Raw genomic sequence first — 7,566 nt, forward strand, 5'->3', positions numbered from 1 at the left:
AGTTCCTGATAAATACAATTATTAGTAGCTACTATCAGTTTGCTGGCTTGGGGCCACCTCCTTGATTTGTGCTTGAGACGGCCTTAAGGTCCCCACTTTCATGTTCAGTATAATGTGAGGAAACAGAAAAAAAAAAAAAAAGAAAGAGGATAACGGCTTCCCTATATGGATACAACCTTTGATAATCAGAGCTACACAACGGTCCCTGGTGGCCATGCCCCGCCCAGGAACAGTTTCATAGGTCCGGCCATTACAATATTTCAAAATTTTTCTCTCATGAGTTCTTGAGACAATAGGCATTCAGAACCCCAGGATACAATATCAATACCGAAATCCCGATGGAACTTTCGAAAGGCTGACTGGGATGCATTCTCTATTGCCATTGACAATACGTGTCCAAGAGCAGAGCCAAAATACGAAAATATCGGCTATGTGTTCTTGTGGTATGACACTCGCTTTCGGATCGGAAGGTCCTAGGTTCGAGCCCCGCGCTCGGCGCATAGTTGAGTCCTTGGAAAAAGGCTCTTTACTCACATTCTCTCACCGTACTCAGGTGTAAAATGAGTACCTGGCCGTTAACGTCCGAAAAATTGTAATATCGCCTAACAGGCGGCATGTCCCGTACTACATGTTAAATGTTGCTGTTGACCAGGGACCCATTGTAAAGCGCTTTGAGTACATTTAGTGGATATTGCTCTATATAACGCTCAATTTTTTAATTTTTAAACTTGTTCTTGGTACCTCAAAGAAACACATACCAAGGGGTTTCCGAAAACAATATATCCCTTGCTGGACATATCGCAGAAAAGAACTGCTCATAACTGCTCAATAAGTATGAGGACACTCATGATGAAAATATAGTGGAGAAACTGTTACAGTTACAGTCTCTGCATGAAAACCGAAAAGAGAGGTGGATTGAAGTAGTTGAAAAATTTGACCTGACTCACTCGAGCCGCATACATAGCAAACAATAAAAAAAAAAACTAATTCCTGAGTCATCCCATATAAGAACAGAGCCATCAATAGGGATGGATAAAATAGCCAAAGAAATAAAACAAAGAGGAAAGCACAAGCCAAACCACAACTTTAAGAATAATATCATAACAGAATACCAGCAAATATTACAATCACAACCTGCTCAAGGCCTATTCTTCTCAATGCCAGTTTCACCAAATGAAATGAAAGAAGCTATTCAGCTACAGACCAATATCACTACTATGCTGCCTGTACAAATTACTAGAAAGAGTCCTACTTACAAGAATCACCCCTTATGTAGACAAATGAATACCAGTGCAGCAGGCAGGTTTTAGACCACAGAGAGGAACAACTGAACAAGTTTTGGCATTTACATCATTTATAGAATCGGGGTTTGAAAATAAACTGAAGACTGGGGCCATCCTAATCGACTTCTCTGCGACCTATGATACAGTCTGGACTGGAGGATTTATGTTGACATTGGACAGAATAATACCGTGCAAGAAAACTCTCAAACTCCTCTCAAGCATGATCGGACCTAGAAAATTCCATGTTATTCTAGGAGGGGAGAAAAGTAAAACAAGAAAGATAAAGAGGGTTCGATTATATCAGAATGACGATAGCCCAATTATTGGTAAACTAGGAGTAGTAGGAAGGTTCGCTCCTGTCGTGAGAGTTTCTAATTGCATAATTCAGACCATTTTTACATTCCAGCCCTCCATTTACATGTTAACATTAGTAGTAGTAGTATCGTTCGGCTACACTTCTATGTTCAATGTATCAATCCAGGTTCGGAAGTCATCATCACATTTGTTGATGGTTTCAAATCCCCCTTCAAGTTTTGTCTCTGGGCCATCTAGTACGAGGTGGTTTGCATCTTGTGGTGCTTGGTTGCACTTTGGGCATGTTGGTGATTCTTGGAGCCCCCATTTGTGCATGTTGGCAGCTGTTCTTGTATGTTTTGACCGTAGTCTATTAACAGAGAAACACTAGGAGTGTTTAAAATAGTGCACACCGACATGCACGCATTTGCAGGTCTAATACCTAGGGGCCGTTTTGATGAACGCGGACTAGCGCTTAGCTCTGACTATCTCTGAATTTAGTCAATGACTTGAAAAAATCGGATTTCATGTGAGCTGACTAAGCAAGTCCGGGACTAAAATCACGGCACATTCGAACTAAGTTTTAGTCATTTGCCGAAGCATGACTTCATGCTTTAGTCTGAGTCTAGTTACCAGGTGACGTCATAGCGTCAACAAGACAGCAGCTATGTTTTACATTGAGTGCGCTTCGCTTCGGAAAGAAAATACGTCGATTACGAATGACAGAGGCAAAAAGTGTTCTGTTGCCATTGCACTGGCTTTAAAAAACTATAAGATAAGTGCAGATCGTCGAAAGTACAAAGTTTTGTGAGTAAAAACTTTTTTTATTAAAGAATAAAAACTGAATCTATCGGCTCGGAGTTGAGGGTTGAGTGAACAAGAGACTCCGAAATTGAAGGGTTTGCGTCAAAGAACAACCAAAAATTTAAAAAATATTAGAAAGTATAGTGGAGGCAAAAGTTATTCTGTTGACATTGCAATTGACTGAAATTATGTGATTAATCAGAACACACTTTCTCTTTTGTATAATTATTATTATTATTTATTTGTTTGTTTTGTTTTGTTATTTTTATTTGTTTGTTTGTTTGTTTTAAATTTCAATTTCTTTGAGTTTCAATCTCGGTGTTCGTTGTCTCAATGAAACTGACATTGGCCTAAATATAGAATTGACAGTCGACGATGGACATCATTGCGGTCTATAACTGTCGACAGTCATTATCACACGTGTCGCTTATTTCCAGTTTGGAAAGCCTTTGCGTTGTAAGTATAACGGCGTGTGTATCTTTCCTATCTTCATGTAGTTGAGAGGTGATGTTACCCGCACAAAATAGCCGAATATTCACCGTCCTTACAACGCCCACTTCCATGCAAGTGACTAGCTAGTCCGAGACTAGAAAGCGTTCATGAAATCCGATTTTTAAAAGACATTTGCTTCTTTTTGGCTTAAGACTAGCTAGTCATTTACTAGACTAGTAAATTACCAAATCTAGTCCTTGTTCATGAAAACGGGCACTGAACGCAATTATGGGTTTGAATCAAAATTGTTGTAACGGACGATATTTTGCGTTGGTTTGAGAGTATTTCCATTACAGCAATGAGTCCATAACAATATGGGTTATTAGACCTGCAAATAGGTATACGTCAGTGTAAACCAACGCAATCCACCCAGTAACTTAATAGAATACATCATTATCCCCACCATTGAACGAACATGATCATCAATCTAAATCATCTCATATTGGAGACGAATATTAATTCAGAAAAGTGAGTGGAGCAGGCAGTTACGTTGATAATAACAAGAAATGAAGTGAGTAGAAAAGTGCCAGAAGACAATAGAAGATACAAACTTTATGGCGATGGGTGCTCGAACCACTTAATTTCTTGTTAATATCAACATAAGTGCCTGCTCCACTCACTTTTCTGAATCATATTCACCCCCAATACTGGAGCTTAGTCAATGTCTCAATCGTCTCTATGTTATATGTTTGTGTTGAGAATATAGCTACATATTAAGCTTAACTGCTGGCTACCAAAGTTTACGTGTTGAACCCATTACCTCAAGAAGTGGGGAGAGCGGCTCAAGATAGACATTACGCTTGATACCACATTTTTTTGTTTTTTGTTTTTTTGAGTGGTGGATGGTGTCGATTGCATAGCTACCCTCTCGTGGCCAGGCGGTGTTGTCGTATTAGTAGGGTTGTGGGTTCGAGCTCCCATCGCCGCAAAGTTTTTATTCTCTATTGTCTTCTGACACTTTTCTCCTCACTTCATTTCTTGTTATTCCAGGCAAGAGAATGTGCTCTATAGTCTGCATTAGGTTGTCCGCACGTACCCTGACTGTCCGTCGAAAGTCGCCACTTTAACATGTTCTGCCCAGTCTTCCCCCCCCCCCCCCCACGTTAGTTCTACTGAAGTAAACATGACACAACTCTATCATGAATATCTTAACCCACAACAAATAGCGATCAGATTTTACATAAAAGGAGAAATGACTTAGACGTCTATCTAGAGGTCTATTTAATTTTGACCACAAGAAATAAAATCCAATCAACCACATTACACTTTTTAATTAAATTATAATTAATAACAATTTGAGGTTCTAATGACACACCTGACCTCGCTTTTTGTTCAACTCGTTTGGTTTTCATTCTAATCTGATTCAGGTACAGATATGTTTAATGGCGTTTCATTAGAATGAAAAGATACTCTGACTCTTGAGTTCTCGATCATGTATTCTCTGAAGAGGTCGTCTGAAAATGCCTGTTTTCGTTTCAACTTTCACAGATCTAATGATTCCATCCCTTCCCCATATAACTTCCTCAATCACACACATAGGCTAGTGCAGTTCACCTCTTATCTCTGATGAGTACTTAGAACAAATTTCTCATTGTACATTTTTATCCTTGCTATTGGGCAAAGGCAATTTTTTAAATACTCATCTTGCCACCGTCTCCAATACATCGATAGGTGTTCATCCCTCGTTTCGATTTAATTTTTAACGTTATCATTATTGACAATCATCAAAGGCTCTATGTTTACCGTGGTCAAATGACTGCCTCTTCATGGTAAGAAATGTGAAGGGGAGAGAGGGTGACCGTTTTCTATGCTGTCTCCAACTACAGACTCTAATCATCAACGCCAAGATTTTCCCTCAAAGACAATATAACTTTCTATATAATTCCCTCCCACCAACCTACCCATCAAGGGGCACATGATACAGAAAATCTCCAATTCGGATTGTAAGACCCAAACATCGTAAAAAAAACACAAAAAAAAAAACAAAAAAAAAAAAAAACAAAAATACAAAAAAAAAACATAGTTAATCCTCTCGAAAGGTTTGGGTATTATAAGAAGAGACTGTAGACGACAGCCCAGCTCTAATCAGTGCCGGGTGGACATGGGGTTAGAAAAAAAATATCGACTGCACCCGGGATCGATCTCGACCCTTTTGCGTGTGAATTGAGTACTCTTTCAGGATACCTTTCATTACTTACCTCAGAAATTATTTTTGCATCTTCCATCTCTCTTATGGTTTGATTATATTGATCGTTTTATTCAGGCTTTGCCTCTAATATTCTCAAATGGGATTTGAGGCATTTCAGATAAAACTGTATTATTCATGACCTTACCTTTAAGCTGTTCTTTCCAGGGTAGTCCAACACATATCTTCTTCGCAAGTAATTATCTTAAGGCATCTATCACTGGGTCACAGTTCATTTATTTGTGACTGTCAGTGATGTAAATTATGTCAAGCTCTCACAAACCAGGTATCTTTCATAACAAATAAAAGAAATTGGTGCCCGTTTGAAACTTTTACTTGAATAGTGCATAGTTTAATTGCTCGCTCTTTGAAAGTTGGCGGGGTTGGCTCAGCCGGCCTCGCTGGGATCCCCTCAGTAGTTGAAAGAAGAGAAGTCCACACGAGAGGTACTAGATTTGAACGCCATGTTTTTCTATGGCTGCATAACTCAGTGGGAGCTGACCCTCTCTCTCTCTCTCTCTCTCTCTCTCTCTCTCTCTCTCTCTCTCTCTCTCTCTCTCTCAGCCAGGCGGTGGGTGTCGTATCAGTTGAATCCCACGCCCGTCTCTCTGACACTGATATGTTCATTCTCTGTTTTCATCTGGCATTTCTCCATACGTTTTATTTCTCATCATTATTGATAGAAATGGCCGCTCCACAATTTTTCTGAAGTCATGTTCAAGTCAATATCGTGGTTATTCCATGTGTGTATTCATATAGATAGTATGCGCTTGGCTAAGAATCCCACAACATTGCCATCCGGAAGTATAACGGACCAACACACAAAATTAAGTGTAGCCATGAACTTTTATAGTCTGGTTAATACAGTTTAGTGAGAAGTACTCATAAACGCGGATGGCAAAAACCAATAACAAAGACTCGAGTGACGTCAACTTCATTCTATATATAAACGTTTTAGGATACAGATAGTTTTGTTTGTTGATAGATTGATCAAGGAGGAGGGGGGGGGGGGATGTGGAACATGTGTGGCTCAGGATCTTGGTTCACAGTTATCGGTTGATATCAGGGTATATGCTTCATTCTAAATTTTCGAGTTAAAAAGTTAACCACAGAACTGTTTATTCAACTAGTTTTAGTAAAATATACGATAATTTTCTCGTATTGGATTCAATAGTCTGATGTCACGTCGCCCAGAAACGGCAGCCATCATGGTTCTAAACAAATAAAATCTGTACTTTTTATTCTTCATGCTGGCTAGAACTTTTCATAAGTCTTGTGATCAGAATGTGTAAAGGTCAAAACATGACCAGATTTATAAGGTTTTTTTCCCCTGTGGACACGCTTTTCTGCTCGTCGGAGAAATATTTCATAAGGGCGTCTGTCATTGTTCTGATAGCGTATTATTTTATACCCAACTGAATCATATAATGAACGAAGGTGACGTCACTGAACTTTTTGTTCGTGTTTATAGACTGCTAGTTTGGGTGATTAGTCCTCATTAAATTCTATCAATCATACTATACTATGTATAATCATTAATGGTCACACACAGTTTTACGTGTTGGTGCAATTAATCTGATGGGCAGACATTGTAATTATTTTACTTAAAATGCATAGCATCAATATGATTGGTCCCATTGGTGAAACTATTGCATACAATTGATTATTCATTTTCTTTTGGTGATCGTCGCCTTGCTTTGTGACTTAATTTTTTTGCTCAGTGTCGGGCTATGAGGTTACGAAGTAGTCTTTCAGAATATAACTAGGCCCGTGGAGCCGGAGTTTATCCTGGTTTCTATAGCGTGAAACTAACAAGATAAATTGCTTGCTATCCTTTGGATAGAGCGCTAGTCTATCGGAAAGTACTCTCCACCAGACACCGTTACCCAGTCATTGCTGGTGGACAGGAGGACCAGAGACATCTTGACATCACCCGGATCAATCTTGCTTCCTTTGCATCATATACACTTGACGTTTTCATACTTCACAATAAATAACAATGTGAAATTGAATGTAAGCTTCAATTTAATAGACGAAAAGATATAAAATGGGTGTTTAGGGTTTCTCCTTTATAAAAAAACAACAGAATGAATGAAACACTTCAGACGAATGAGATAATGTGGTAGTGAGAAGCAGCTACCACATTATCTCATTCGTCTGAAGTGTTTCATTCATTCTGGGTTTTTTTATAAAGGGGAAACCCGAAATGTCCATTTTGTCTCTTTTCGTATATCAAATTGAAGCTTACATTCAATTTCACATTGTTATTTACTTAATCGAGCTTCGAGCAGCAACATTTACATTTACTACTTCACAGGAATGTATGAGTCAAATGTCGTCATCGTTAAAAAAAAACAACAAAAAACTAACAAACCCACTGTATTTGCAACCAAAGAATAGTGGGAATAGCTTTTCAAAAGGTCAACAGTGTTGGCAAAATTGATACACTCTAACCTTTTTCGACACTTTAGAAAAGCTATTTCTGTTGTGATCTTTGTGGCAGATTCT

The sequence above is a fragment of the Berghia stephanieae genome, chromosome 1 (assembly GCF_034508935.2).
Source record: "Berghia stephanieae isolate SIO BIC M18660-M18661 chromosome 1, UCSD_Bste_1.3, whole genome shotgun sequence".
Classification (NCBI taxonomy): domain Eukaryota; kingdom Metazoa; phylum Mollusca; class Gastropoda; order Nudibranchia; family Aeolidiidae; genus Berghia; species Berghia stephanieae.